This window comes from Artibeus jamaicensis, unplaced genomic scaffold (assembly GCF_021234435.1).
Source record: "Artibeus jamaicensis isolate MK-2021 breed Jamaican fruit bat unplaced genomic scaffold, CSHL_Jam_final contig_414, whole genome shotgun sequence".
NCBI classification, from domain to species: Eukaryota; Metazoa; Chordata; class Mammalia; order Chiroptera; family Phyllostomidae; genus Artibeus; species Artibeus jamaicensis.
In genome coordinates this window covers 1,415,315-1,421,635 of record NW_026521822.1, presented here as the reverse complement: position 1 = coordinate 1,421,635, position 6,321 = coordinate 1,415,315, and positions in this window count along the sequence as shown.

The window sequence follows — 6,321 nt, the reverse complement described above, 5'->3', positions numbered from 1 at the left end:
TTTATCTTCCATTTCTTAGATAAGTTCCTTTAACCTTTCATATAATAGGGGCTTGGTGATGATGAACTCCTTGAACTTGACCTAATCTGAGAAGTACTTTATCTGCTCTTCCATTCTAAATGAAAGCTTTGCTGATAGAGCAATCTTAGGTGTAGGTCCTTGCCTTTCATGACTTGGAATACTTCTTTCCAGCCCCTTCTTGCCTGTAAGGTCTCTTCTGAGAAATCCGCTGACAGTCTGATGGGAACTCCTTTGTAGGTAACTGTCTCCTTATCTCTTGCTGCTTCTAGGATTCTCTCCTTCATTTTAATCTTGGCTAATGTAATTATGATGTGCCTTGGTGTGTTCCTCCTTGGGTCCAACTTCTTTGGAACTCTCTGAGCTTCCTGGATTTCCTGGAAGTTTATTTTCTTTACTAGATTGGGGAAGTTCTCCTTTATTATTTGTTCAAATAAGTGTTCCACTTGTGGCTGTTCCTCTTCCCCTTCCGGTACCCCTATAGTTCAGATGTTGGAACATTTAAAGATGTCCTGGAGGTTTCTAAGCCTCTCATTTTTTTGAATTCTCGTCTCTTCATTGTTTTCTGTTCGGTTGTTTCTTTCTTCCTTTTGGTCCACTCCTTTTATTTGAGTCCCAGTTTTCTTCCCATCACTATTGGTTCCCTGTGCATTTCCCTTCGTTTCACTTAGTGTTACTTTCATGTTTTTCATCTAATTTGCTACCAAATGGAACCAGTTCTGTGAGCATCCTGATCACCAGTGTTTTGAACTGTGCATCTGATAAGTTGGCTGTCTCTTGGTCGCTTAATTGTATTATTTCTGGAGCTTTGATCTGTTCTTCCTTTTGGGCCATTTTTTGGGGGGGGTGTCTTGTCGGGCCTGTTACATATGAGGGGCGGAACCTTAGGTGTTCACCAGGGTCAGGCAACCCAGTCACTGGATTGTGACGCTCTGTGTGGGGGCGGGACAAGAGGGAACAATGTTTCTTGCTCTGCTCTTTGTTGGACCTTAGTCCTTTCTGCCACTTCCCCCCAAGTAAACTGGGCCTTCCTGGTACTGATTCCCATGTGGGTGGGCTTGTGTACATTCTGGGACCCTGTGGGTCTCTCCAATGAACTCTCCTGTGAGGCTGGGAGTCTCTCCCTGCGCGTCAACCCCCACAGGTGTTTTCAATCGGTGTTTAGATACTTTATTTCCAGGCTCTGGGACCCTGGATTGCAGGGTCTCACTGCCCGGTTTTGCCTGGTTTATCTGCGCTTGAATGTGTGTCCTCAGTGAGCCAACCACCTCGCACGCCTTACTGGGTCTGCTCGTTTCCTTCCCACGCCCGGGTCTGCCAACCACCGCTTTTTCCTACCGTGATTCCTCTCAGGCTGCTGACTCGACCCCTCTTACCGGTCTGGATGAATGGTTTGTTGTCGGACTTCAGTTCAATTTTCTGTCTGTTCTGGTTGTGTTTTTGTTTCTAAATCTTTGTTGTCCTTAAATTCGGTTGTGTGAGGAGGCACATGTTTCCACCTACTATGCCTCCATCTTGGTCAGAAGTCCCCCTCATTCTAGAATTTTTTTAAAGATTTAATTTATTTATTTTTAGAGAGGAAGGGAGAGAAACATCAGTACATGAGTGAGAAACATCAGTTGGTCTCCTCTTGCATGCACCCCAACTGGAGACCAGGCCTGCCACCAGGCATGTGCCGTGACCAGGAATCTCTTGAAATTATTATAGCTCTGCTCTGATACTTCATAATGATATTCCTCCTAAATCTTCAGCTTATTAAATGTTCTCATTCAATAATTTCTCCCATTTTTCTTTCTGGAATTTCTAGTAGTTTGTTGGACCTCCTAGATTGATTCTTTATGCATCTTTGAGTATTTTCATATGTGCTTTATCGTTCTTTATGGAGGTTTTATTGATCTCATTCATCAGAGTTCTTTCTCTTCGGTTCTCAGTTTCTGAATATTGATGCTTGTTTTGTTGTTGTTACTGACCTCTTAGTATTCACAGGTCTTTTTCTGGAGTCCTTAAATTACTAGAAGAAGTTTTTTAATTCTGCCTTCCGACAGTTTCAGTTGGAATCTTTATTCTTCTACCCCAAGTACTGGCCTGGGTAGGTTTAGAATGTCCTCATGGTCTCCTGTCTGACAACCTTTTTGATCACTTTTCTTTCTATCTTGCTGGCATGGACTTTTTTTACCCCGAGTCCTTGAATTATTAGGCTTTAAAGTTTATTTAAAGTAACTGAAATGACTACTTAAATTGAAAAGGCTTATGATATTCTACAACATAATGGTTTCATTAGAATTTTTCAATATTTTAGTATAATCATACTCAAAACATTTACAGTCATTAATTTAACCAGATAGGTCTCATGTGGTACCCATTGTTTTACTTCATTTTCATCACTAGTAAGATAATTTTCCTTATTGAGAGTCAGATGAATAGAGGTACCCTTCTTACCCAAACCTTGTCAGCTGTCTGTAAGGAATTTTGGAACTTCAACTGAGGTTCAATGGTGTACCCTTTGAATTCATGTGCCATGCCCAAGAGTGCAGTCTTAGTGTGGCCATGAGCTTGGAAAAACCAGAAGCTCTGGAGAGTAAAAATGGAAGGATGACCAAGAATCCGATAGGCAGAGAGGACTGCTCAGTTTCCTGGTGGGTTGTGAGGAGACTCAGTTCTACTTCCATTAAGGCACTCTATCCTGTGTATCAGTCTATTTACTAAGAGAACTTTAATCCAGTTTCCTTTCTGGTAACACTCTATCCCTGTACTGGTTGAGAAGAGCACAGAAGTCAGAAGATTAAAATCTTGGCAAGTTATTAGATCTCCGTTGATGACACAAGTGAGAATCTTGCTTTCTAAAGGTGACAGAAGATGAAATAAAATAGTGGATGTGAGAGTACAGCTCCGTAGAGTTATCGGCAATTAATGCTTTGTTTGAACCTTATCACTGCTATTTGTTAGCAAATAAACACTGATCTTATTTTCTAATGCAGATTTTTTTAAGTTTCTGCTTTTCCTGTATTCCTTTGAGAGTCTCCACATCCATGTTAGTAAGTGGGATGCAAACAAACAAACAAACAAAAAACCCCCTCAAAAATGAAACAAAAAATCCCAGTGTTCTAAATGGTATTTATCTCAAATAGCAAAGGTGGGACTATAGAATATAAAGAAACTCAAAAGGCAGTTTAATAATGTGAATGAAAAGCAAATGGGTTATTGGAATGAAAAAGTCCCCCCAATTCCACATATTCAAATGTATGAGTTCAGCCATGGCCAAATCCATAATAGTTTATTAGATATCCTCTCTTCTGCCTAATGAAGAGTTCGTTGCCCAGAATTATATAAATCTTACTCTGGTTGTTGGACACCAGTCCTCATGTGTAACTCTTTTGAGAATTAGTTTTCTAGATAAAGACTTTATGTGTATCTCTTTATAAAAAGGACAAGCCCTCATCTCCACAAAACTACAGAGCTATCAGTTTATTGAAGGTTTCTTCCAAAGTCAATGCTAGCCGGGTGTTTCTCAACATATAATATGAGGAAAAAGCATAGTTTAGTGTCAATTCTCTTACTATTGGTCATTGTTAGGCTTTTATTCATTGAGAAAGTATGAATCACAATTTAAGGTTTTTTGAAGTATTGTTTGTAGAGCACGCTCTAACTTATTACAGATTAGTCATAAAGGGGGCCCTCGAGTGCTCAAAATCCATTCTTAAATAACATAAAATAAGAAAGTTCTAGCTCTTTCCTGCTTATATTTGTAAACAATTGGATGGGATTTCTATATTCATATTTTAAACATTTACATTTTTGTAAAAATCAAATAATACAGTTGGGAGACCACTTTTAACAGTTGAATGTGTATCATAATTTTTAGACAACCTGGTTCTTGTCCTAGTGAGTAAAAAGAAATACTTTTCTCTGGTCAGATGAAGGGAGTACGTTTAAGAAGACAGAACCAGAAATCTCATACTCTTTACAGTTACCAGGTCCTCTGCCTCCCAGTGTATTTTCTGGTGTTAGGCAATCATGGCTTAACCCATTTTGCAACATCAACTTCAGCCCTATAATCCACTCCTCACACTTGGAGTCAGCAATCTTTTTAAACACGAATTTGATGTTGTCTTTATCTCACCCCCTGCTGAAAACATTTCCAGGGCCCTGAGTGTGGCACAGTGGCTTGGGTGTCATCCCACAAAGAGAAAGGTCACCAGTTTGATTCCTGGTTAGGGCACATGCCAGGGTTGCAGGCCAGGTTCCCAGTGGGGGCATGCAGGAGGCAACTGATGTTCTTCCACATTGAAGTTTCCCTTTCACTTCTCCCTTCTCTATAGAAATGGATAAATAAAAAATTTTAATTAAAAAAAAAAACATTTTCAGGGCTTCTCCTAGATCTTGGGATAAAGACCAAAATACTTAATGCTGAATGGTCCAGTCCCAACCCACATCTCCAAGCTCACTTTAATCACATCACCCTTTGCATTTCACATCTTGCCACACTGGCTATTTTGTAGTTTTACTGTAAATGCTACTTATTGTTCCTTCTATTTTCCAATATGCCATTGTAGACAGTTTGTAGTCAACCTTCAGAATTTAGTATAGATTTCCCTTCTTTAAGAGAACACTTCCCTGAAGTGTTAGGAAAGTTTTCTTCTGTTTCACAGTCTCATAGCATCGCATATTTCTTTGTGGTATTGAATGATTTAAATTTCATATTTTGTCATCGTTGCTTGTTTGATTAATATATTTCCACTGCTAGGTTCCTCAATATCCTTAACAGGGTGCCTTGTCCCTACCCTAGTTGGAACTCATATTTATCTGAGTGACTTAAATCATTCCTCTCTGTACCACCTTGTTTCTATTATGGATAACAACATTTCTCAACCAGTTGTCTGGATGTTTCTTCCAAAATCTATTCTGGCCTCCTCAAATTTATTCACTCTGGATCTGAGTAAGTTGCCTTAAATAGATATCTGATTATGTCTTTTAATAAAATTCTATGATGGCATTCTGCTGTACTTAGGAAAAAATCTAAATTCCTTCCAAGCCCTAAAACTCTCTCACTAGACTTAGAGCACTTTACTGTTTTGTCCTAACCTCTTCTGTGTGTTTTGTCCTTTGTATAAGCTGGTGGCACTGCCTGAAACAGTTTTCTTTCTCCCCTCCCCACATATGCACACAAAAAAAGCATGAAGTTAGCTCCTATTCATCTTTCAGATCTCAGTTTAAAAGTTGCCTCATAGAAGCCATCACAGCTCTCTATTATCTGTCTCCCTGAAATCTTCCACTAGACCAGCAATTTTCAACCTATGTGCCACAAGAATTTTTACAATAATACCTGTCTGTTTAGTCAGGGGCACTGACCTCTTTTCCCTGAGGTTGTCAAGCAAAAATATGACAACAGCCAACACAACAATAGCTGTCTGATGCGAATGAGTCAAAATTACACCTATTTTTTAAGTCAAACTGGCAAAAAGTACATTTTTTGATGTGCCACAGAATTTTAGTAATTAGCTTATATGTGATGAGATGAAAAAGGTTGAAAATTGCTGTACTAGACTATTAATAACACTTAGCACTGTCTTCTCCACTTGGTACATAATAGGTTTTAATATTTAATGAAGATATTAACTTCTTGGTCAATTGTAGATTTAAAAAAATTCATCAACTTTAAAACCAAAGTATTTCTTGGAAAATAATCTTCAGCATTTGAGTGAGCAATTAAATTACTATTTGGTGAATGAACTACATTTTTGTGGATCAATTCATATAGATGGTGAAGGTTTTAATTGGAGGCCATTTCATCCTGCAGGCTCATGATGCAGATGTAGCACCATTCTAAATAATAAAATGTTCTATGGGGGCCATATTCATATTTTTTAAATGGCAGAAGTGGGTGCTGGATAATATATCTCTCCAAATGTTTCAAACCAAGATTATGTCTTTTTGCATGCTTTGCAGAGTGGAATATGGGGCCAGGTGCTCTTCCATATTCAAAAAGATAGCAACATTCATTAATAGAGAGTCCTGCACATGCACAAAAAATATTGCCTTCCTTAATTTTTCAGTTTTATATCCCTCCAGGAAGCATGGGAGGAGACTCAGAACTGAGTTTCCAGAATGCCAGAGATAAAGGTATCCATAGCTATTAATTTACTCAGAGCCAGACATGGTTTTCCATTTGGGCATGAAAATGGCAGTTTCTCAGAATATTTCTTAAAACATAATTAACCAGCACTTCCACCAAGATGGAGGCATAGGTGGAGATGCCGTGCTTTCTCACACAACCAAGTTTAGAGACAATTAAATATTAGCAAC